This window comes from Protopterus annectens, chromosome 1.part0 (assembly GCF_019279795.1).
Source record: "Protopterus annectens isolate FY-2018-M chromosome 1.part0, PAN1.0, whole genome shotgun sequence".
NCBI classification, from domain to species: Eukaryota; Metazoa; Chordata; order Ceratodontiformes; family Protopteridae; genus Protopterus; species Protopterus annectens.
This window is the reverse complement of record NC_056725.1, coordinates 919,969,905-919,994,463: the sequence shown is the minus strand read 5'-3', so window position 1 is coordinate 919,994,463 and position 24,559 is coordinate 919,969,905.

The window sequence follows — 24,559 nt, the reverse complement described above, 5'->3', positions numbered from 1 at the left end:
ATATCCAACTTTATACTGACAAAACTGGATCTAAAATAAGTCACATACTCTTCTTGGCCCATAATGTATATCACTTGCTGTCATAACCTGCAAGAGCAGCCATCAACAAAGAACTTTTGTAGAACAGTTAGAACATGGACTTCTAGAGATTGTTGCGACAAAAATACAACTGTTCAATCCATGCCTAACTAAATCTGTCATTTTATCACTAACTCTTCAAGAACAGAATATCACTGATATAGTCATTAAAGCCAAGTAGTTTCCAGTCAGATAAAAGGCCAACCTCCTTCCTGGCTTGTTCCTTTTCAAGCTTCTACCTCTTAACACCTTCACAACCATCGCTGTCAAGCTTACCACCTCCAACCCCTACTCTAACCTTAGAATACAACCACAATCTGGTCCTATTCTGAAAAAAAACAGATTATATTATATAAACCAGAGCTTCTCTATCTTATCAACCAGCTTTGACAATCATTTCCCGACTACTTAAAATACCACACTAATTATCCAGGCTACAGACTCCGACTTAAAAGTCTACTCCAGGCAGTATGATCTCATAACTTTCAGACCTTGATAAAAATAACGGAATAACTGACTGCCATGGATAAAATCATAAAACACTTCTTTAATAAACGACAAGCGCTTTCAGACCAATTGTCCTTCTACAGGTCAACTTTAAAACTGCATTATACAATACTAAATTTAAAAGACCAACTATCCAGTCAACTCAATGAGTTAGTTTACACCCTTTCAGACTTTAGCAGAAAGCAAAATATTTGTTTCTTTTAGTTCATGGGACAGCAGTCTGTTCCACAGTTTTCCACTTTTGTTTGTAAAATTATTGTACATACTGTAGATCGATTATTTTATCGCACATAATTTCTTTCATTGTATAAAGCATATATTGAGTTGTAAAAGACCGCTGATTATTGTATTCTTTTTATTTTCCTACTTTTAACTTTGCTTTTGTACCTTTTTATTATATTTATTGTACTCCAGATATTTTTGTTGTTGTTTACTGTGTGTATTTATACCTTTGTATTATGACTTTGTGTCTTGCTTATCACCTTGGCTGAGCCAAAAACTGGTCATCTATGATCTGTGCCCTACCAAGTAAACAGAGTACTTAATAAATAAATCTATATGTATATTTATGCATATCTGTACAAATGCATGCATATGTGTGTGTGTGTGTGTGTGTGTGTGTGTGTGTGTGTGTGTGTGTGTGTGTGTGTGTGTGTGTGTGTGCGTGTGTGTATGTGTGTGTGTTTGCCTAATGAAATATCAAAGACTTCAAAGAGTAACCAAAAAAAGTTTTTTTATACCAAATAAGGACTGCAAAAAAAAAAAAAAAAAAAAAAAAATATATATATATATATATATATATATATATATATATATATATATGCATGCATTGGGGTTGGCTGAACCTCCAACACCTCCTGCTAATTATATATGCCAACTCCAATATTGCACAATAGTAGGGTAAGGAAAAATTCCCAGACTCCACTGTAATTTGATCTTACATGGAAAGCAGCCAGCAGGCTGAAAAACATGGAAAAAAAAGAGCATTTATTTTTATAGACTGCAATTATATATATATATATATATATATATATATATATATATATATAAATCATGTATATATATATATATATATATATATATATATATATATATATATATATATGGATCTACTTCACTTACCTAAATGCCCACATCATTGACTTCTACTTTACCAAGATGAATACACCGACAAACCAGAAGACCGACATCTGAAACACCGACTTCCAACTTGTTGTAAGTAACCACTTGGTCAGCCCCCCCCCCCCAAAAAAAAAACAAAAAAAAACAAACGTAAACCCACCCATGTGGGGGGGCTTTGCTGCCCACACCCTCCTAACTAAATATACCAACTCTGAGATTGCACTACCATGGGGTAAGGGGCAAAGTTCAACAGGATGGCCAAGCGGTCACATACCTCGAGTGGAATGTTGGTGTTACAAATGTTAGTCATCTAGTTTGTCAGTGTATTCGTCTCGATAAAGTGGATGTAGGTGATATAGCCAGCCGGGTAAGTGAAGTAGACCCATACATATATATATATGTATACATATATATATATATATATATATAGATAGATAGATAGATAGATAGATAGATAGATAGGGATCTGTATTGAATCTATAGTGCCAGTGTTGAAAATTTATTTAAAATATTTGATATGTATCTTTTTCAATCTTGTTTCAGATTATTTGGTAACTTTCTAAGCTATTTAAACTCTGTTTAATTTCCTGTATGTGCATTTCCTTTGCCAGGAAAATGTGTGGAACATTGCAATTTTCAGTTAATGAAAAATGTCAATGTATGTTTCCCAATCTGTAGAGGGGTAGTTAACATCTCCCATGAATAGGGTATTTAGTTTAATGGAAAGTGTCTCCAGTAGGACTAGTTACAAGCTATTGGATTTTAGGGACAAACAGGGTGATCTATAGCTTGCTAGGATATGGTACAAGACTTTGCCTATGGTGATTTGCAGTTGGATAAATTCCGGGGCATTGTCCTGTTTAACGAATTTAGAGTGATGCTTGTTATTGATATAGTGTGAGACTCAGCAACAGGTACAAATATGACTCTGTCATTGTACATGTGGGTGTGAATGACCTAAGATGTACCTCCCTGGACTACATGAAAAGAGACATGGAGGAGCTCTCGGATTATGTAGCCGAGGTGGGTATGACCCTAGCCCTGAGTAGCATCCTACCATCACCCATAATTATACCACAGTACAAGCAGAAAATGATTGATTTCAACAATTGGCTAAGTTTCTGGTGTCATTCTAAGGGGATCCAGTATCTGTCTGCCTGGGATGACATGACTGACAGACCTCGATGCTTTGCCAGAGATGGCCTGCATCTGTCACCACTGGGCTTCCGGATACTGGCTAAGGCTCTTGCCCCCCCCCCCATAGTGCCTTTTTTAGGTGGTGTTCCAAAGACCAAATTACCACTGTAACAGCTACAAACGAATGCAATCTGAGGGTCATGCTGCTCAACGCTAGAAGTCTAACTCTCAGAATACACTCGTTCGAAGCACTCCTTAAAATGGAGAACAACAACAATTGTGCTGTAACAGAGACCTGGTTCAAGGCACCAAAAAGCACCCCTGCACTACCAGGCTATAACTCATTCCTCACCTTTCGACCCCAGAACTTGGACTTGAAGTTCCAAAGGCAGTGGTGTTTCCATATTCATAAAGGATGCGCACATCACTAGACTGGTAGCTCAACATAACGCATCTGAGATACTTCGGGTGCAGCTAACATTGAGTAAGACAGAAATTCAGGTTGTAGCCTGCTATAGGTCCCCAACCATGTCCCAAGACTCACACTCCATGTTCCTAAGCACCCTAGAGAATATTAGGGTCCTATCTAACACTCTCATACTGGGCGACTTCAACTACCTCTCCATTAATTTGGAAAACTACTCATGTACCAATACACTTGCCCAACGCTTTCTGGAATTCATTAATGCCAAAGGCCTGGACCAGCTTGTTCTTACCCCCACTAGAAGTAGCAACATCCTTGACCTGGTTATAACTAACATGGGTGACCACTGCTCTACACCAGTATCAACTCCTCCCTGGTTAGATCAATCCACAAACTAATCACCTTGGAAATCCACAGCCACCCCCACCACCAAAGTAACCACCATGAAAAACTTCTCCAAAGCTAACTTTGGGCTCCTAAAACAGAGGTGGCTAACTTCACGGCACCCATGTAAATGCAGAATAGTTGCATGACCACTGAATCATACACCAATGCACTGTACGAACAGGTAAACAAATGCATGGATCTCGCCATACTCAATAGAACCAAGACGCTCTTCTCAAAAAAAAAAAAATGAAGCCAATTTGGTGGTCCCCTGCCATAAACAAACTCTACAACAGAAGGAGGAAGCTGATGTGGAATAAGTTGAAGTCCCAAGACTGGAAAAACTCCCTTATCAGCCTCAACAAAAGGTTGAGATCCCTCATCAAATCCTCTAAAGCTAGCTATAAAAACAGAATTTCAGCAGATAGTAAAGACAACCATAAAGCCTTCTATAGTTATGTAAAGAATCTCCACGGCAATACCCAGATTTGCTCTGAGCTACTGCACAATGGTACTTCCTATACCGAGCCAACAGATATTGCCAATACACTGGCTGACAAATTCCGTGCTAACTTTACCCCCCCCCCAAAGGACCAATCGCAATGCCAGTAGATTGACAGGCACCCAGTATTACTGCTGCACAGGTTAAAACAACACTGTCCAAGGCCAAGAATACAGCTTCTGTGGGACCTGACAAAATCCCTGGCTGTGTTCTACATGAACTACAGAGTGAACTGGCACCTCACCTGTTTGTCCTGTTCAAGCACAGTCTCACCTCAGGCTTTGTCCCCACTGAATGGCGCACTGCTACAGTCAACCCTCTCCACAAGGGAGGAGTGACTACAGATCCCAGGAACTATTGCCCCATTAGCCTGATGAGTCTGATATGCAAAGCTATGGAATGCATCATCATGGACCTAATAAACAAGGATATAGGGAATTTCCAAACTCTGGATCCTACACAGTTTGGTTTTGTGAAGGGTAGATCATGCCTGCTCAACTTGGTCAACTTCTTTGAGTCAGTCACCAGAGCTGTGGGTGAAGGCAATGTGGTTCATACAGCCTACCTTCATCTGACCAAGGCCTTTGATACCATTTCCCACTCAGGAATCATAGAAAAACTCACTAAGCTAGGCATCAACCCCTATATGACTAGGTGGGTTGCAAACTGGCTCACAGATAGAACCTGCAGTGTGAAAATAGCTGACTCCAAGTCAGACTGACGACCAGTCATGAGTGGAGTCCCACAGGGTTCGGTGCTGGGTCCTCTCCTGTTTGGCAACTATTTCTCTGAAGTCCAGGCCAACACAAAGGGACTCTGGCCGACAAAGTTCGCAGATGATTGCAAGTTAGGAACTATTATTAACTCCCCAAGTGATGTTGACATCCTACAGAAAGGCCTCAATGAGACCAACGACTGGTGCCAGAACCATGGCTTTAAGCTCAATGCCAAAAAATGTGTCATCATCCCCCTTGGAAAAACCCGGTTCCCTTGAATTACCACATCAATGAAGGTGTTATAAGAGATCTAGGAACACAGGTTAAAAGCAACCTCTCTTTTGATCACCACATTGCCACTGTGGTCAGATAGTCCTTCTATGTGGCACATCTCATTACTAAGGGTTTTGTGTCCAGGAAGAAAGAGGTCATTGTCTCCCTCATTAGGCCAATCATTGAGTACAATGCCCCATTTGGAATGTACCTCACTATACCCCTGCAACAACTGGAGAGGCCACAAAAGTACCCCACAAAGAGGATCCTAGGCGTTCAACATTTGTCCTATATGGACAGACTCAAAAAACTCCAACTATTCTCTGTCTCATATTGCCTACTTAGAGGCGATCTCTGCTTGACTTACAAAGTCATGTCTGACCCAGCTCTGTTAGAAATGCTACATCTAAAGAAATTCCAATCCTTCCACACCACACATTCCAGAGACCTCAATCTCATTACCACAATCAACAGAACATGCTGGAGGGACAGGTTCATAAGCCAGAGATTGCCCTTGCTATGGAATAGACTTCCCATACATGTCAAGCAGAGCACCTCACTGGCAGTCTTCAAGAGGAATCTTGATGAGTGGATGGGAAATAGAAAATTCACCCCAGGGATCTCTCCAGTGGCTCTCCTTGACAGAGGCACTAGGAACTAAGGTTGGGTGGCACGATGCCAGGGTAATCCTATGGGCTAGGCTTGTAAAGGCTCCAAGGCCATTAGCCTAGTACACACCTATGAACCTATGAACTCCTCTTCTCTTTTTCCCTGTAAGTGCAGGTGATTGTCTAAATGTGTATAAGCACTGAAGCCTTGTACTGCAGGATGGATTTATACCATGTTGTGGTAACTGCATAGATGTCTATATTCTCATTGTGAGGAGAAGGTGTGGAGTTTCTTGTTTAGGCTCCTAGCATTGAGCATTAACACTTTTATGTTTCTTTTGGCTTTATTTGCTGTGTCATAAGTTTTGTCATTTTTGGCATTACCAAAAAGGTTCTCATGGGTGGATAACGTTTTAGCCAATATAGAGAAGCCTAGGGGAGACAGGTACAGACCATCCTTTGCAAAGCAATGACATTTGCTAACATTATCCTCTCATGCTGACAAATACTGAAACTCCCTGGAAAGACACTAGAAACTGAGCTAATTATTGAAGTCAATCATCTTTTGTTCATACTGTAGCATAATTCTTGGTGAAGGAAGAATGCTGCTCAGTGCAGGGCACATACCTGCCTGAGGCACATACTCACAGAGATCAATGATGTGTCTCTTCATCTAGTCTAAGGAAATATGTCCCAGATCCTTAATTCTCAGATGGACTTTGATAAAATCATACTGGTACCTATGGTGTAGTGATTTAAGTGTGTGCGTAGCTTGGTGGATCCTGGACCCAAAATAGCAATTGGCTGTTATATTTTCCTTGTTCTGTCAGGTGAGTCAGGCATCTATGTGTCATACAGTGGAGTCCTCTATGACAAGAGTCCTGGGTAATGTGTTGGCTTGCCTTATGACCTTTGCTCTTGGAGCTCCACTGGGTGCAGGTATATGTGTGGTGTATATTGTTGCGTTTGGTGAAAGCTTTAGAGAATGCTGTGGATAGGCTTTGCCATTTATAGACTTAAGAGGTCTTTGAGGTTTGCTAAGATTGCTTTTTAGTGCCTCAGCATAGGATGGTGTGTGTGTGTAATATACACTATATGTGGTAGATGTAGTCTGTTCTTGACAATTTTGTTTATATATGAGATTTTTGCCTCCAGTGAAATTGTTTATGTGCATCTCTTGCATAGTGTGTTTGTTTCTTTAAGGATTAAATGGTTGTCTGTGAACATGACACAATTGCTACATTGACTCAAGATGCCCATATCATCCAGGCTGGTTACAGAGACATTTGGAAATTCCATATCCATGTTGTCTGGACCTGAATTTGGGTGGGGCTACTATCTGTCATGTACTAGGTTATACAGAGGTCTCCCTCTAGGTTTGGCACTAGACTCGGTTAGATTTTTCTAAGATTTGATAGTAGTGATGTTTAGTGTGCAGGATAGCTGTTCTAAGATTGTCTCCATGCAATGGCTTTGTTTTAGCCACACTGAATTGCAGGTTTCCCTTCTAAGGGAAGTTTTCTAGATGAAATTCACTTTCTGGACATTTGTTTCTGTACAGGGCAATGCTAACCCATTGATGTAATAATGCCAAGAAAGATCACTTTTGAGTGTAATGCTACAATAAAGCAATTTAAACAAACTATCTTGACAAGGCAATTACAAGTATTAGGGACCTTTAGAATGATTTAAAGGCAAAATCAACAAATAAAGCAAAAATAAATCAGCAGCACTCTAAAATTTAACTTGAAGTACAAAACAATTAATGAAATATTATCTGCCAAGGAAGGAACAAGATGAAATCAGGACCCCCTCAGAGTGTGTTGAGGGAGGCAAGCAGATGGGAACCATGGGGAAATGATCAGGAGACAATATGCAGTAAGGCAGGTTTACTCAAGTGTAATACTGGTTTGCTGGGTTGGTAGTTAGTATTATGGATTTATGGAAAACATTGAGAGGGAAATGATTTAAATAGGTTACAAAACAGACACTAATAATGAAAGAGAGGAGGGAGGGACATTGGAAATCAGACTACTATAAGGGGCAGAAGCTAGTGACACAGGCTTTTAAAACAACAAGAAAAGGGTGGGAGAGTTGGAGAAAAAATCAAACTGGATCTCTAGTCCTGTGGTTAGAATTTCAGAAATGTTTAGTTTAATGTCTCAGTGGAGGATAGGACAGACTCAAAGAATGTGAAAAAAAGAACAGCAAAGTAAACAGAAAAAACACTGGAACTTTAAGCAAGTATATACAGCTATAAAAATCACTGAAGTACAAATCATGGAATCCACAATACTGCCACTGTTGTAATCCCACCACAGACTATTTACCAAACTATGCAGAAATTTACCAGTAACACTGTAATAAGTGACTAAATGAAGCTCACATCTAACAGGAGATCACAGTCCTGCCAAAACTGTGAAATAAGCTAGAAGACTGATTGAGGACCCAGGCTGGGTTCAAAATACAAATAGTTAGCTTTTACATGTAATTCTGCTTCTGGAGTAGAAGTTCTGTATAATGTATAAACACTGATAAAATCCTGCAGTAATACATAGTCTTCACACACTGCAAATGAAGCTACAAGGCTAAGGTCCCAGAACAAGCTAAAAATTTAAACAGGTAATGTTTTTTTGGCTAAACCATGGATGAAAAGAAGTACAAAAAAGTATCATCACACATGCCACTAAGCAACTTGAAATATTTAAGCAGAATTTAACTAAAAGCTTTTTTTTTCTTCCCTTTTGGTGAAAATCTTGTATCTCATACCTCTCAGAGTCTTGAACATGACACTTTTCTACACTCACCAGACTCGAAAAGAACAGGATGACAGTAGGTTGTTTGTCTGGTGCCAGGATCCATGGTGTCACAAGGGTCCCAAGAGCCCCTTAAACCAGACAAAAATGTCTATGACCTAGTGATTGCCCATTGGGGGGGGGGGTGAATGACCTGAGGCACTGCATTCAGAAGGGCATGCAGAGAGACATGATGGAACTTAATGTCCATTTGTTAGAGACAAGAAAATCACTGGTCTGTAGTAGCATCTTGCCTTTACCTAGAATTATGTTTTTATACCAAGGACAAAATAAGTGGCTTTAACAGTTAGCTAAGAGAGAAACAGTTGGCATATAAACCTCGACACGGCTATTAATAGGACGTGCTGGAGGGATAGATTCATCACCCAAAGACTCCCTATGCTGTGGAATAAAATCCCGGTATATGTGAGGCAGAGCACCTCGCTGGCCTTGTTCAAGAGAAATCTTGACCAATGGATGGGAGATCACAGATATACCCCAGGGATTACCTCAGTGTAACTGCTCAACAGAGGCACAGCAAAATAATGGGTATAGTTCCCCATACTAAAGGGGTGGCGTAAGCCACAAAACTATGGGCTAGGCTTGTAAATGCCCTTGGGCAGATAGCCTAGTATGAACCTATGAACCTATATGCCTCCAAGGTACAAGGTTCAATCCTGATCTTTGAACAGTGCCTGTCTGGAGTTTGCATGTTCTTCCTGTGTCTCTGTGGGATTCCACTCATCTCCAAAAAACATCCTGGGTATTTCCACCTAAAAACACTCCTGAGAATGGAGTTGTCTGCAGCAGCACAGACTTTAGATGGTGCCTATCACATGAAGAATTATATATGCTAACAGCTTTGGGCATCATCTGTGGTGTGCTATATCCCCTACATAAGAGAGCATGGATCACAGTCTATGCACTGTGTCATGGTTAGCCACTTGACGGTATAAAAATTGGCTCTAGGTGATTTGGTCATATGAACTAATGTTGCCAAAAATGGCTATGGGTCAGATGAAGACCCATCCTACTCCAATCTATGCCAACGACCCATGTTAATGGTGGGAGGGCTATATGTGAAACTATTAGCCGGTGTGTGCCCAGCATAAAGTCCAGCCACCCTTGGTCAATAAGCTACTGGAAAGCAATGCCCAGCTGCCCAGCTTGGGTGACCTGGTATAGCTCTTTTGAGTTACAGTCAGACAGAATATGTTTGATAAGTTGAACAGGAGCAGCCATGAGAAAACACACTTACACTAACAGAAAACATGCAAACTCATCAAAGACAGCTGATAGAACTGAAAGTCAGACCCTAGGACTTTAAACAGAACATATAACCAGTGAACTCCTGCTATAGTATGGCAGACTGTTACAGGATGACTGTACAGCCCACTACAGAATACAATTTCTTCTTGGATTTACATGTGAGTCTTTGTATCTTTTTGACTTATAAAATGCAACATGTTTTGACATTTTGATATTTTGTGACCCTGAGAATATTAGCTAAGAGGAGTATTAACTAACAGGTGTAGTTAGAAATGCTTTTGACTTTTAATCCATTGCTACTTGTCAACTCAGAATGACACAAAACTCAGCCAAGAAAAGCTGTTTATAAAATGTGCTGTCACAGTCGTAACACTGCAGTTTTCCAACACATAAATATTAGTAGATATTTTTGCAACTTTTACATGAGTTTAGCAGTAGTCTAGGCCACAGAAAAAAGTTATTGACTTCTGCGTTCTTCATTCTAAAAATACTATTACGTCTACATTGTCTAACTTACATCCTGCTAAGACCTAGATGTCAACATGCTTTTCTAAAATAAGAAGTGTGTGGGTAGTCCATAAACCACATTATGTTAATGACAAGAATCTGATTTTATATTGCAAATAATATCTTACAATTTGAAAAGGAAAGTTTTGTGACCGCTGCTGCAGGTCTATAAACACAGCTGAAGATGTAAACAAAAATGTAAGAGTGTGGCTTTAAATCATGTTACAAAGACATCAAAAATCAAAGTGGCAGCTATAGCTATGCAAGGCAGGAACTGTATGACAGTAGCAAGATAGAGTAAGCTGTTTTAAGGACAAGTATTAATATATCCAAATAATAATTGTTTTCTTAGTTAGCTGGTTAGTTAGCTAGTTAATTAATTAGTCATACACTTGTTAAACATTCCGCGCTGGTGCAGCGGTAGCGTTGTTAACTCACAGCAAGAGGTTCTCCTGTTCTGTTCTCGGCTGGAGTGCGGGAAGTGCCTTCTGTGTGGAGTCTGCATGTCCTCCCCACAGTTGGGTCGGCATTCGAAAGACATGCGTAATGGGCATGCCTTCGTTGAAGGTTGAACGTCAAGCTGGAACCTCGGCGTTTGTGAAAAATCTGCTGCCAATCATTAGCGGACTGGAGTTCCGCTGTGGCGACCCCTAACCGAGAAAAGCCGAAAGACACAACAACAACAACACTTGTTTAACAGGTGGTTGCACTGGTCTACTTCCACTATGGATCCTTGGACACCAAACCACCAACAATCAGAATTGAGAAAACCTAAATGCCAAAGCACAAAACATGAAACAACTAAATTTTAACCCCTTGTATTTCTCAATGTGGGGAGGAAACCCAGAACACCCCTCTTCTTATATTTTCAGAAGACAGAATTCTTCCAAACAAGCCATCACTGCTAGCACACATTTAGAAATCTCACAGACAATGATTTTGTACAGAAAACAGCACTCAGTGAACTGATCCTCAGTGTCTTGAGGCTTGAGCAATGGACACTTAAGGAATCACATTTTATCCACTTGTAGGATAACTCACTGAGACAAGTATCTTTTCAAGTTATGACCTGGGACTCAAAGGCATGTTACAAAGAATACTAGAAAAAAATGTAAAACAAACATTTAGTATATGACAGTAATTTTGACATATGCATTTAGTACATGGCAATAGCTCTTAGGCATATACATGTCTATATCTGTAAGTATGTATCTACAGCTATAAACACATATATATGCTCTCACAAACACATGCGCATATATATATATATATATATATATATATATATATATATATATATATATATATATGTGTGTGTATATATATATATATATATATATATATATATATATATATATCATAAATATACATGCACACACACACACACACACACATATATATATATATATATATATATATATATATATATATATATATATATATATATACAAACATCGAACATTGAAAAACACATTTTGTCTTAAATTCTTGTATTTCACTGTCAAATAAACTTCATTCTAAATACTGTGGCATGTTAAACTCTGAACAAACTGCTCTTGATTTTGGGCATCTAAGGTCTTAAATACATATGTAGCTTTTAATGTGCAGGGTATACTAAATTAGTGTTCAAGTCATACCTCCCAGCCTAGCCAAGGAACTTTTACTAAACACCTTATGTCAGCTTGAGTGCAAAATGCACTAGGTCACTAAAGATGATTAATATAACTGACACTTTTAAAAAGTAGGGATGTTTTCAGGTACCCAGAATATCGAGTGGTATAAGCTAAGAGCAGGATTTCAGGATCTGCTTCATTTTAATTTTGTCATGGGAATCTGGACTCTAGCTGGACAAGAACCGAAAATACATATTGTTCTGCATTGCAGGACATTGCATCAGCAAGACGTGAATACACGAGACAAAAACATGTGTCAGAGGTGACATGTTTGGTCAGATAACATTACAAATCTCTTGTCCATTTGTCATTGGATCCCATGGACTAAAAATAATTCAGCATAGACTAAAATTACCCATGCCAGCATATAAAATAGTGTAGCTGTACCATGACTTTGCCCTTCAAATAATGAGTGACCATACGGTAACTGTTTCTAGGTTTTGCTATTACTCATTCTGCAACTAAATTGTTCTCTCTTTAATTCTTTTTGATTGCCTTGTGGTTACACTAGTAATAGCAAATTATGCGATTAAGAAGCCAATCCAACTGCTTACAGTTCATCTGAAGTGTCGTCTTACCATTTCTTGTTTCATTTTATAAATACTTTTATTACTGATAACTTATCAAATGTGATATCTGAATTTCTGCATGTGACTGTTTGCAAATCAGAGTTGTCAGTCCATTGATATTGTATTAACAATTACCTGTTATTCTTGGTTTGGTTAACCATTACTCTTTAATTTATAGCAAACCTATTTTAGTCAGTTAAATCATTGTCAGTATTTCACTTCTATGTATTTATAACTAGGTCTCATTGTCTCATTGTAATTAATTAAATATGTATAAGAAAATTAAGTAAAAATGGTGTTAGTCTGGCAGAAGTTAGCCTGTAAGGTCAAATATCAATGTTTCTATTTTCTCAAGAAATTATTTAGGATGAACTGGGTCAAAAACTATGTCTGCCACCACTGATGTACTGACATCTACTATCTGCGGGCCCTGTTTCCACTAACAGTTTCCATGTTGCCTACTGTCGAAATGAGGCAGGCGGATCCAAGCAGTAACACACCAGGCTGATAAATCCTTAACGCAATTTTATTAAAATGCAAGTTAAAACAGCGTTTTCGCTACTCAAAAAAGGTAGCTTCTTCAGAGTGAATGGATACCATAAAAAGTAGAATTTATAACATGTGACAAGTGATCACGTCACTTCCTGCCAACACTGATAAATTTAAAGCAGTATTGTCAACAAAGAATAAAATGTAAAAAAATATGCACTCTTTTAATAAAAAATGATTATGTCAACAATTAAAAACAAAAGGTAGTACTTCAAGACAAGACAGGAAGAAGTAAATTTATAAGTTACATAAAGAATAATCAAATAAAGGACCTCTTAATCCAAATAGAATTAAAGTGATCTAATGATATGACACACAAAGGTAGTAGGTAAAATAAACGAATGATCCTACTAGTGTGTGATTTCAAGCTCACTCAATCTAGACACCTAAAAGAGGCAGAGCCTGTAAACACCAACAATCATATTAGACATATGTTGTGAGTATAAAAATAAATAGGGAAGGACCCTTTTAGGTGGAAGGCAATCAATCCACTAAAAACAGAACAAAATGTTCTCAGATGTCAAAAATCAAAAACAATATTTATAACAAAAATAGTAAATAGTGATAAACAATAATATTATTGTACCAAAAAAGATGGTACACACATAGAAGGAGGGGTTCAAACCAACCCAAGAGGGTAGTGTTAAAAAGTGTCTTTAGAATTATTCTGAAGTTAAAATAAAAATAAAATAGTAAAAAAGTATTAATCTCAAAAGAGGCTACCTCAAATAAGACTTGTATTTTAAATGGGCAGAAATATTACAACTGTCATTAAGACCTGGTGGGTTAAACGCATCTAGTTTGAGCTGCCATAATAATTCGCAGTTTTCTAAAATAATGGATGTCGGTCCACCTCTGATAGAGTCAGCAGTGTGGTCAATACCCATGAATGAAAAAGAGTGACCTGGACTGCTAACTACATGTTTTGCCAAAGCGTTCTCACAGTTCAAATTTCTAATGGCATAGCGATCTTTGAATCTTCTGTCTGTTTTGCCGACATAATATGCTGTACAGCAAGAACAGAACGCTATGTATACTATCGATTTGGTATTGCAGGTGATCTTATGAAAAATGTCGAATTTTCTATCTCTAATGGAGAATGAACTGCCATTCTTGATGTAATGACAATAAGTACAGAAGCCGCATGCATAGCAACCTTTGTTTCTGTTCTGCATATCATAACTAGGGTGCTTCTGTAAGAGTTCCTTAAGATTAGGGCCCCTTTTATATACAATTCAGGGTTTTTCTCCTAATTTCTCAGCCATAGATGGAGTACTAGAAATAAAAAAAAATTTTTATTCATGATTTCTTGTATAGAACTGGAGTTGATGTTAAAAGTAGTAATAAAACTACATGGGTATTGCAATGGACAAACCACTTCAACAGAGTTGGCCATCGTTTGCCTAGATGTAAGAAGTTGAATTTCAGATTGAGTCAATGAATCAACTTCGACATTACGGGAACTAGTAAGGATGGGGTTAAAGAACCCAATAGTTTTCTTACATTCCACCTCATGGATCAAGTCATCTATTAACTGGATGGGATATCCACGGTTTAAAAATAGGTTTTTTAGGAATGTACATTCAGCTAATGTTGCCTACTGTCCACATCCTGCCCATTGTAAACTTGTACACCACTTGCCAGATTCTTTTTTTTTTATTTTTTCAAATAGAAATTTTATTGATTTTCAATACATATACATCACAAACAATTGCAGATTAATAATGAACATTCAGATAAAGGAGAACATATAAATATTAGTTATATACAATATATACAATAGTGCTGCTTGAGGAGATACCCCTGAATTACAATAAGTAAGAAACACATATGTAAGCAGGTAAAAAATCTACAACTGAACTCAAAGAATTACCTTTATTTACAATCTAAAGAATCGAGCAGAAGAAAATAATTAAATCATAATCTGAGCCACACATCAGATGGGCAGTGAGAAAGGGGAAGGGAAGAGTTAAAGAAGCAAATATAGGAGGGCCTTTCATTCTGGATCATCTCAGTTCAATAGAATGCTAATTACCAGATAAAAGTTCAAATAAGATATTCCAGAACTTCTGAAAATAAATGTGTTTCTGAGGAGTTGTTAAGAGTTTTTGCGAAGTAATATATTTAATCCCCATGTTCCTGAAACCATTCCATGACATCTTAGCATGCTCTAACCATTGTTTGGTAATGAAGAATTTGACTAGTAGACAAAGGGTTATTAAGATGTGAGATTTTAATTTTGATGTACTAATAATTGTGATATGTAATACTGCCATCTCCCACGAGAGGGTTGATTTGTGATATCCCATTTTGTCAAGTCTCACCTTGAGAGAAAACGAAATACTGTGGGAGTATCTGCAAAATCATATTATATGTAGGATGTCAGCCTGGGGATAGGAGCAGCAGAGGCATGCAGTCAAGATATTTGGATTAAATTTAAGTGGACGGATGTGAAATATAGGTTGTTGGTAATCATAAATTGTGTATAAATGAGTTTCTTAAAAGGGAGAAAGAAAGAGTGGATTTAATGGCAGATAATTTCTATTCTTTTGATAGATTCAATCCATGCTGGTTCCAGTAGTCTGCGAATACTAGTTTATCTTGGTGTAACATTGTACTTATAAGTTTATAGGCGAGGGATAAAATGCTCTTGTTACTGGCTAGAATTTCCACTAATTTAGAAACCTGGTTGAAATCTGATCCACTTATATTGAGATCAAAAGGCAGAGAGACAATATTTTCTCTTATTTGTCGTAGAATTATAGTGTATTTTTTGGATAAGTTTAGAATTTCCTGTAATTTTGTGAGTGATGAGTCTCTATGTTTATGGATATCCCGTAGTGTATATTCTTTGATTAGATGGTAATCAATCAAATTAATTATGTTCTATTCAATTTGAGATTAGAGTTTAGATGGATAGGCTGGAATAACATAAGGGTTTTTTCTAATTTCAAGGATTTAAATAATTCCTGAAAGGATTTGATTTTTTCCTTTAGGATATGATGCAGCTTTAATTTCTTAAGGACTAATGGGCCTATGAAGGGGAGAGTTTTGGGGTTAAAATCGTTGTTTAAAGCGTGATTAAACCACATTTTAACCCAAAGGGTGGTCCGTATTTGATTGTTAGGCCTGTAATTAGCAATTTTAATTAGTCTATTAGCATGTAAAATTCTATAATAAAGTTGTAAGTCTGGCATACCAAGTCCTTCCCTATCTTTTGGAAGTGTAAGTCTTTGATATGACACCCATACTGATTTTGGGTACCAGATGAACTTTCCTTTTTTTAAGGTATGTGGATTCTTGAATAAATATTCCTCTAGCTTTACATGCTGCCCATTGGATGTCATATGGGGTACGTGAGTTTCTAGGATCATTGTTGAACTCCAATAGGGCTGAGGCTATCTCTTACTTTACTGTTGGGTTGAGTAAAATATTGTTATTAAGAGATCAGTTGCAACCATTATGATATAGAAGTGAGTTTTTTGCAAGGTTTATCAAGAGTGATCTTAGAGTGATCCGAGAAAAACCTTGGTTCACCTATATACTTTAATTGCCAATTTGTTAGTATTTCTGATATTAGAAAGAAGTCTATGCGTGGCCAAGAATTATGGCACTAGAGAAGTATGTGTAATTATTGCTGTTCGGAGTGTCGCCTCCAAAGGATATAGGGTCCACTAGTCCAAAGTCCGAGATTAGATCCAGCAAGGCAAGGGGGGCTTGTGAATTGTACAGTTTGACTTTGTTAGAGCGGTCAGTGCTAGGGTCAATCACTGCATTCCAGTCCTCTCTAGAATAAAGTAGTGATTTGGGAAATTTAATAGAATGTTATAAATTTTCAATATAAATTGCTGTTGTCCTGAACATGGTCCATAAAGGTTTAAGAACAATATTGGCTTGGTAAGTGGTGGGGTTAGGCATGTGAAGTAACACCATCTACCCTCCTCATCTGATAATAATTGCCACCCCTTTCGAGTTAGAGCTGTTTCCTGCTGAAATAATATCTTTTATCCACTTCCTATTCTTCTTATTTATCTAGTCATCATCTATCATATGTGATTCTTGAATATAGGAGATGTCTGCTTCTGATTTTAGAAGGAGGTGCATTAGAAGAGTTCTTTTACGTTTGTCCTGAAGCCCTCTAACATTCCAAGAGATTATTTTCCACAGTTTATCTGTAATTAAGAGGGGCTCTGCTTAAGCTGATGATAGTTATAGGATAGATAAGGAGGGAGAAAATAATTGTGTGGCTCACAAATTATGCTCAAGTTAGGTATGTGTGTAAAGTTAGATGAAAATGCAGCACTGAACTCTATCAAACTTATCCATGTGCCTACCCACTTATGCCCTGATTTTGAGAGAGAGAAAAGGGGAGGAAAACACTTGCCAGATTCTTCTGATGGAGACCATCAAGCTGTAATAAACTACTTTCAAATGTTGCTATGTCCCACATAAAAACATACTACTTATTGACAAGGCAATGTAATTTGCAGTCAGAGAATAAATCCTGATTTGCTTCTAACACTGCTTATTTAACTCATCTTTTTTCTAGCATCCTTCTAACTGCATAACACTGACATTTAAAAAGTGATTCATGGCAAGAAAATAAATACCATTTCCTCGAAACCATCCATAGGATTCATAGACATATTACTGCCAGAACTATCTGGGCAATGTGTGCCATGTGGCATGACTGTGATAGTTAATAATTCAGAGACATGATAAATCCATAATTGATACTATCTCATTAGGAGCTAATTATCATGTCTCTGAATCAAACACTAATTTAGTTAGAGTTAACCCCAGTGGTGTTCCCTCTATGAACACATGCAACGCAGTTGGACACATACACATGCATGTGGATGTTTACACTTACACACACATACACACACACACACACACACACACACACACACACACACACACACATACACACACACACACACACACACACACACACACACACACACACACACACACACGCACACGCACACACGCACACACACACACACACACACACACACACACACACACTGCCAGTCATGCATATTCACAAACATCTATACTAACACTAATGCATGTTCATACACACACCTATACAAACACACACACACACATACACACACACACACACACACACACACACACACACACACACACACACACACACACACACACACACACACCCTCACAGAATCACACATACATACCTACATATACACAGAATCGTATACATAAATGGGTCTACCTTATAAAATCGAATCACCAGAATGTCGAATTACATTTCATCGAGACAAATGCATCAAAGTTGCAGAACAGCAAAACTCCAGATCATTGAACATAACTTCCTTGAAAACATCCCCAGACTAAAACATAAACCTACACAAACTCCACCTACAACATACCCACCCCCCAAAACACCAGAAACCTACATTATCCCATCCTACCCATTGCCCCCCACACCCCCTGCAAATTAAATATATCAACTCTGAGATTGCACTACATTGTAGACAAAGGCACACACCCATGGCATGCCTATATCTACCAGAGAGCCACCCAGTGACCTATGCATGTACAGCAACTTCGTTCCATTCACTACTGTTGCTATGGGGAAACAGGAAATACCTTCATTTCAATGACATGAGGTTTGATGATATGGAGTTTTGTTGTCTGAAACTTCAAAGCATTCATCTCAATGAATTGTAATTTGACATTCTGGGGATTCGATTTTATAAATAGACCCACACAAACACACACACACACACACACACACACACACACACACACACACACACACACACACACACACACACACACACACACACACACACACAATCACTCGCTCTCACATGTGTGTATATGAGCAGAGTGGAGGAGGGGCGTTGACTACAACTCTGATCTGAAATATATAAGTATCCTGTTTTTTTGGATTATTTATACTGATTATTGTTTCTAGCAATTTATATATAGCACTTTTTATTGCCTGCTGCATAGATTTTTGTGTATTTTATTGCTATTAACTAATCTGCATGGGTAACTGATTTGTTTGTAGTTAAAAGTATTCTGTAGAGTCTCTTTGCTCCTTTATCTGTTTAAAAACTTTCATTTTGTGGCTTTCTGTAGTGTTTACTATCTAACGAGTGTAGGCTAATAGTTTTAGTATTGTCCTAGTTCAGATTTGCTGGCTGTGTTTGTCTCTACAGTGATTGTTCAAAGCACATGAACAGGCCATTTTGAATTAGCAGAAGCCTTTCTTTACCTTGGCTAGATTGTGTTAATTGGCTGCTGGCTAGTGCGGGCTGATTCTTTTGTGCTTTTTTAAAAAAAAAAGTTGTCTAAGGTTGTATCTTCTGGTATTTAAGCCCTAACATTGAGAGGATTTCTGTCTATTCACACTGAGCAGAGTGGAGGAGGGGCGTTGACTACAACTCTAATCTGAGATATACAAGTATCCTGTTTTTTTGTATTATTTATACTGATTATTTCCCACATCCCAAAGACATGCAGTAGGTGGATTGAACACTCTAAATTGACCCTAGCTGTGAGTGTGTGCATGTGTGTGCCTTCTGTGGAAGGTTGGGTGCTGGGCTGGCAGCTCAACACCGTAAACTCCACTGCCAATCATGAGCGGACAGGTGATCCGCTGTGGTGACCTCTAACTGGGAAAAGCTAAAAGAAGAAGAAGAAGATTGTTTCTAGCAATTTATATATAGCACTTTTTATTGCCTGCTGCATAGTTTTTGGTGTATTTTATTGCTATTAACTAATCTCCATGGGTAACTGATTTGTTTGCAATTAAAAGCATTCTGTAGAGTCTCTTTGTTCCTTTATCTGTTTAAAAACTTTCAGTTTGTGGCTTTCTGTAGTGTTTACTGTCTAAAGAGTGTAGGCTAATAACTTTAGTATTGTCCTAGTTCAGATTTGCTGGCTGTGGGCTTGTTTGTCTCTACAGTGATTGTTCAAAGCACATGAGCAGGCCATCTTGAATTAGCAGAAGCCTTTCTTTACCTTGGCTAGATTGTGTTAATTGGCTGCTGGCTAGTGGGGGCTGGTTCTTTTCTGCTTTTTTTTAAAAAAAAAATGTTGTCTAAGGTTGTATCTTCTGGTATTTAAGCCCTAACGTTGAGAGGATTTCTGACTGTACACACTGAGCAGAGTGGAGGAGGGGCGTTGACTACAACTCTGATCTGAGATATATATAAGTATCCTGTTTTTTTGCATTATTTATACTGATTATTGTTTCTAGCAATATTGCCTGCTGCATAGTTTTTAGTGTATTTTATTAGTATTAACTAATCTGCATGGGTAACTGATCTGTTTGCAGTTAAAAGCATTCTGTAGAGTCTCTTTGCTCCTTTATCTGTTTAAAAACTTTCATTTTGTGGCTTTCTGTAGTGTTTACTGTCTAAAGAGTGTAGGCTAATAGCTTTAGTATTGTCCTAGTTCAGATTTGCTGGCTGTGGGCCTGTTTGTCTCTACAGTGATTGTTCAAAGCACATGAACAGGCCATCTTGAATTAGCAGAAGCCTTTCTTTACCTTGGCAAGATTGTGTTAACTGGCTGCTGGCTAGTGGGGGCTGGTTCTTTTGTGCTTTTTTTAAAAAAAAATGTTGTCTAAGGTTGTATCTTCTGGTATTTAAGCCCTATCTTTGACAGGATTTCTGTCTATACACACGGAGCAGAGTGGAGGAGGGGCATTGACTACAACTGTGATCTGAGATATATGTGTCCTGTTTTTTTGGATTATTTATACTGATTATTGTTTCTAGCAATTTATATATAGCACTTTTTATTGCCTGCTGCATAGCTTTTAGTGTATTTTATTGCTATTAACTAATCTGCATGGGTAACTGATTTGTTTGCAGTTAAAAGCATTCTGTAGAGTCTCTTTGTTCCTTTATCTGTTTAAAAACTTTAATTTTGTGGCTTTCTGTAGTGTTTACTGTCTAAAGAGTGTAGGCTAACAGCTTTAGTATTGGTCCCCACCCTCCCTCCCTGTTTGTGTCCTGTTGTTATACTTGGTGACTTTGCAGTTGCCTGCCCCTACTGTAAATTTGATCTGGGACACACCTCCCAGTCTAGTGTCATTAGCTCATTCTACCTAATACAGAGAAAACATCTAAGAAGGCCTTCTGTTTCTCCTTTTTCCCTTTCAAAAAAAAAATTGCCCGAATCTCCTTGTGTTCTGACTGTGCTTCTCAAACATTTTGGAAATATAGAGTATATTTTAGAGCATTTATTATAACTGTAATTGCCTTACTATTGCTACAACTCAAGTGCGCTAGGTTGCACTGCATCTGAATTGTTTGTGTGTTTAGCTGCTTTTCTGTATATATAGACTTCTCTGTATATGTAGACTAGCTACTTATTCTGCTGTATTACTGCCTCTTAAATCATTTTTCAGTTGTGCACTTGCCTTGCTTCATTTAAAAAGTTTTAAATTGCTAATTTTGTAGAGTTTTAATTGCATTTACTGTTTAGGACTACACACTCAAGTGTGTTAGCCTTTTCTGTGTTTATTTACTGTATTATTGCATTGTTTACCCTGTTTTAACAAAAAAAAAATACTATCTTGTTTGGTCGTTTCACACCTTTCCTAGCCAGTCCATATCCCAGGCTTTGCTTGTCTCAGGACTTTATTTTCTGTGTTCAGAGCTATCCAGACCTTGCTGTGGTAGAGGGAAGTCCTACTGCTTACCAGTGGGAGTGGTGAGCATTGTACTGCCTATCTAACCCTAGAGGAGTGGTTTCCAGCTCTGAAATTGTAATTTTATTAGCCTTTTTGGCCTGATTTCTATCCCTTTCAACATTCTGGCTTAAACACACTTGTGTTTGCACATTTTTTGCATCGTGCAGCACTGCAAGGCTACAGTTAAACTATTCCAGGTGCCAGAAAGTCTGCTCTTCAAATTTTCCCTTAGAACTAGCTGGTTTCTCAGTAGTAGCACTAAAATCTGAACCCCTGTGACTAGCACTTGCTCTAGAACCTGCAGGAAAGCACTAAGAAGCCTAAAACCAATACAAGCACTCAACTCTCCTTGTCAATAAGGAGAAATTAACCGTAGGCACTAAACAGCCTGTAATTGCAAAGTACCTTGCAAAGGTAAGGGAAAACAACTCTTATACTTTACAAAAAAAGCACCGAAACAGGCATGTCCAAGGGTCAGCTTCCGGTGATTTCTTCTGTCCACCTGGTGAATCTGGGCATACTGGGGCAATGCGGAAACTGCCTCATGTACACAGACAATCCTCTCCTCCTACCACCCAACACTACAACCTGCGAGAGATGCACTTACATAGCCAAACTGGAAGCAAAGCTCTCTCCAGCCAAGATTGTGCTAGACAGTCAAGAGGAGAAGGTTAACACCTGCGCTACACCTCAAGCAACTCATAACCCTTCAAAACCCACACCATCAACACCCACACATAGCAACACTAAACCCACATATGCAGAGGCCCTTAACATTAACCTGCCCAAGCAACAAGGACCTCCGAAGCTGAAACGCAAACAAACACCAGTCACAACCACAGTGACACATAGCTCACAATGCCAGTGATACCCAACAACAGCCCCTAAGGCAAGACAATGTACCCAACACTTTAGTCATAGGTGACTCTATAGTCAGGCACACTGATGTCCCACTCACCAGACTGAACAAGGAGAAAATTACAGTCAGCTGCCTGTCAGGTGCCAGGATCTGCCACATAACGCATGCACTCAAGTCACTCCACAACAAGTACAAATATCACTCTGTCATTGCCCATGCTGGAGTGAATGACTTGAGACATACCTCCCTGGACTACATGAAAAGAGACATGGAAGAGCTCTTGGATCATGTGGCCCAGGCAGGTATGACCCTAGCCCTGAGTAGCATCCTGCCTTTGCCCAGAATGATACCACAGTATAAGGACAAAATGATTGACTTCAACAGTTGGCTAAACTTCTGGTGTCATTCAAAGGGGATCCAGTATCTGTCTGCCTGGGAAGACATGATCGACAAACCACGATGCTTTGCCAGAGATGGTCTGCACCTGTCACCCCTTGGGATTCAGGTTACTGGCTAAAGCTCTTGCCTCACCTATAGTGCCTTTTTTAGGCAAGGTTCAAAGGATAAAACCACCACCATAACAGATACAAGCATGCAAGATCTGAAGGTAATACTACTAAATGCTAGAAGTCTAAACCTCAAAATGCACTCTCTCGAGTCACTCCTAAAAATGGAGAACATCGATATCTGTGCAGTAACTGAGACCTGGTTCAAGGCTCTAGAGAGCACCCCTGCAATACCAGGCTACAACTCTTACCACACTTTTCGGCCACAAAACCAAGACCGAAACACTAAAGGTGGAGGTGTGTCCATATTCACCAAGGATATTCACACCTCCAGGCTAGTTGCCCAACATAATGCATCTGAAATTCTCCAGGTGAAACTAACACTAGGTAAGACTGCAGTCCAAATTGCAGCTTGCTACAAATCCCCCACCATGCCCCAAGATTCTCACTACATCTTTCTAAACATACTGGAAAATATTAAGATACAACCAAACACCCTAATATTGGGTGATTTCAACTACCCTACCATTAACTGGGAAAACGACTTGGGTACCAACTCCTTTTCCCAACAGTTCTTGGAATTCATAAATTCCAACGCCCTGGGTCAACTAATCCATTGTCCCACCAGGGGCTCCACTATCCTAGACCTGGTCATTACCAACATGGGAGATAGATGCTCCACATCAGTGGTCACCCCCTCATTGGTCAGGACTGACCATAAGCAAATCACCCTTGACATCCACATCCCACCCCCCACCCCCACTCCCCATTAAGGAAACCTCCTTAAAAAACTTCTCCAAAGCCAACTTCATGCTACTGAAGTCAGAAGTGACAAACGTCATGACACCCATGCAGACGGGATCTGAAAGTTCGACTGCAGACTCCTACACTAAGGCACTGTACGAGCACATCCACTTGTGCATGAATCGTGCCATCCCAAATAGAACCAAGATGCTGTTCTCCAAAAAAGGAAGCCAATCTGGTGGTCCCCTGCTATAAACAAACTATACAACAGAAGGAAGAAACTGTTGCAGAAAAGAGGAAAATCCCAGGATGCAAAAAACTCCCTCACCAGCCTCAGTAAGAAGCTGAGATCCCTCATAAAATCCTCAAAAGCTAGTTACGAAAATAAAATTGCCAAAGATTCCAAAGACAACCACAAGGCATTCTATAGTTATGTCAAGTATCTAAATGGCAATGCTCAGATCTGCTCTGAGCTACAGCAGAATGGCATTAAATATACTAATCCCAAGGATATTGCCAATATCTTGGCAGATCGATTTAGTGCCAACTTCACCCCCCTCTCATCCCCTAATGGTCACCTGTCAATACCAAAAGATTGCCAAATTCTGGTAATCACGGCCACACAGGTAGAAACCACACTCTCCAAAGCTA